The 3,052-nt window shown below is 40.2% G+C and overlaps 1 non-coding gene across 1 annotated transcript; it reads left to right on the forward strand.

Moving 5' to 3' along the window:
• Window positions 1-2,217: 2,217 nt before the first annotated feature.
• On the forward strand, window positions 2,218-2,324 carry LOC141722734 (small nucleolar RNA R71). Its single transcript, XR_012575738.1, has one exon. It is a non-coding gene; the product is annotated as a small nucleolar RNA R71 (small nucleolar RNA).
• Window positions 2,325-3,052: the final 728 nt, after the last annotated feature.

Consider the following 3,052-nt stretch of genomic DNA (forward strand, 5'->3'; position numbering starts at 1 on the left):
AAGCAATGTCTTGTAATTCTGTATAAGTGAATTGAAGTCAAGTGCCAAAATAGCTACCAACGGATGCTTAACAAAGCTTCGACGGATGATCAGATGACTATCAATGGATGTTTAACATAGCAGTCAACGGATGATCAATTAAGTCATCGACGGATGATCTGAAAGTCGACAGATGATTATATCAAGATTCAAACATCAGTTGAATAGTGAAAGCTGACACACAGCCGTTGAGTTGGGTACAAGTACACTGTGGAAGCTCATTAACTGGGTAATAGAGGACGAAAAGCAGAAAAGATCAAGACTGTTAGATTTATATTTGTTCAGTTCTTTGACTTTGTAATCTTGGTATTATATAAACCAAGAGAGTAGCAAATAGAAAAATAACGGTGAGAGCTAAGAACCAACAACAGAGAAATCTTTGTAATCACTATCTTTAGCATTTCCTGTGTTCTTAGCAGTTCTATTTGTGTAAGCAGCTGTGGGCATTTCTGCACACAGAGTCCTCTCGATATATTAAATATATCTCTAGTGGAATTGTTTAAATCCACCAGAAAGTTTTTAAAGACTCTTGTTTTTAATTACTTATATTTTGATTCATTCAAGTTTACATTCCGCATTGTGCTAATCAAAACAAATATATCCATAATCGAGTTGAACATTTTTATTTTAAGAAAAAGGTTCAAGAATTCCATTCAACCCCCCTTTTGTAATTCTTGCTATATTGTTAAGGGACTAACAGTTTGAGCTTTCCCTCAGTATTCTTGAGATCAGTATTACCAAGAGATTCAAATGGCATGTCTAGCTTTCGTTTCCAGGGAGAAGCATTTAGATATTGTAACTGCTCATTGCCTTCCTCATCATCACTGTCAAATTCCCCCAATAAGGTTTTTCTAAGGCATCAGACCTTAGCACATGATCAAGTTCTGAAATAACTGCAGAATCAATCAAATCCACCTTGAAGCACTCCACATCTTCCGTAGGGAATTTCATTACATTGAACACATTGATTGTCACATCCTGATCTTGCACCCTCATAGTAAGTTCACCTTTTTGTACATCTATCAAGGTACGGCCTGTAGCCAAGAAAGGTCTTCCCAAGATTATGGGACATCTCTTATCTTCCTCGAAATCCGGAATGAAAAATCTGCAGGAAAGATGAGCTTGTCCACCTTTACTAGCACGTCCTCCACGATGCCTCGTAGGTATGTAATCGAACAATCATCCAATTGTAGACACATTTAGGTGGGTTCGGATCAGGAAAATTCAGCCTTTTGCAATCTCTTAGGAAAATGTGGTGGAGGATAGAGTTGTTTCTCCCCTGTATTACCCTCAGGAAAAGTGTGTTCAACAGTAGTCTTCCTTGGTTCCCTCTCTTTCTCCTTTTGCTTTTCTTCTTCATCTACAACTTCAGCTTCTCCATCTTTTACTTTTTCAGCATCATCAACTTTTCCAGACCTTAAGGTGACAGCTTTGACTTGCTCCGTAGCTTCCTTCCTGGATGGCACTTCAGTATCACTGGGAAGTGTGCCAGGTTGACGATTGAGCAAGGCATTGGCTATTTGTCCAATTTGATTTTCTAAGGTCTTGATCGAAACAGCCTGACTTTTGCACAATAGCTTTAACTCCTCAAAATCAGCACTAGAAGGTGGAGCAGCACCTCCTTGTTGAGGATATGTTTTCCTTTGAGCATATTGTTGAGGTTGCAGGAATCCATGTGGATTAAACTGTTTACTTGCAGCTTGCTGATATAGTTGCTGAACAACATTCTAATTATTAATTCAACTGAAATTGGGATGATTTCTGTTATTAGGATGATAAGTAGCGGGCCAGGCTGCTGCGGTCGCTGATAATTTTTCACATACTGAACAGATTCATTAACAAGAGAACACTGATCTGTAGCATGAGAGCCTGCACAAAGCTCACAGACAATACCTATTTGATTGACTCCATAGTTGGCTAAAGAATCGACCTTCATAGACAGCGCTTGGAGCTGCGCTACAATAGTTATAGCTACATCAACTTCCAGAATACCTGCTACCTTCCCAGGCATCATCCTTGAGTTGGGTTTTGATACTCGTTTGTAGCCATAGTTTCAATGAGATTATAGGCCTCAGATAGCTTTTTGCCCACAAGGCACCTCCAGAAGCTGCATCGAGCATGGGCCTAGATTGGGCCCCCAAACCATTGTAGAACCCAGTGATCACCATCCAGTCAGGCATACCATGATGTGGATACTTTCTCAACATCTCCCTGTAGCGGTCCCAAGCTTCACACATAGATTCTCCTTGTTGCTGCGCAAACTGAGTAAGAGTACTCCTCATAGTTGCAGTCTTGGCCATTGGATAGAACTTCACCAGAAACTTTTACGCAAGATCTTCCCAAGTAGTGATGGACCCAGCTGGTAAAGAATGTAACCAGTCTTTAGCTTTATCCCTCGGAGAGAATGGAAAAAGCCTCATCTTGATAGCCTCATCAGTAACACCATTATACTTGAAAGTACTACAAATCTCAACAAAATTCCTGATATGCATGTTGGGATCTTCAGTCGCAGCACCTCCGAAAGAAACAGAATTCTGCAACCATCTGAATAGTGCCCGGCTTGATTTCAAAAGTATTGGCCTGAATAGCCGGATGAATGATGCTTGATTGAATGTCATCAATTTTAGGCCGAGAAAAGTCCATAAGAGCTGGATCAGCTTGAACTATATGATCACCCATTATTACAGGTTCTTTCTGTTCACTCTCTTTATCCGAATCTTCAAAAACTATCTTCTCCGGAAAGTCAAGAGCTGAATTTGTTCTCCTCAGCTGTATCTAGATTTCTCTTGCAGGTGCGAGAACGTGTTTGCATAAACGCTCGCTAGAGTACCTGAAACACAACCGGAAGCAGTAAGTAACAAGTCCTTAATCAATGAATCCTAATGACCACTGATGGCAAGTACATAAACTAAACAAATTAACACCGAGTCCCCGGTAGCGGCTCCAAAAACTTGTTAGGCACAAATCATGCGCTAAATAATGCATACAAGTATACGCGTTTGCAAGTAATATA

The sequence above is a fragment of the Apium graveolens genome, chromosome 4 (assembly GCF_009905375.1).
Source record: "Apium graveolens cultivar Ventura chromosome 4, ASM990537v1, whole genome shotgun sequence".
NCBI lineage: Eukaryota > Viridiplantae > Streptophyta > Magnoliopsida > Apiales > Apiaceae > Apium > Apium graveolens.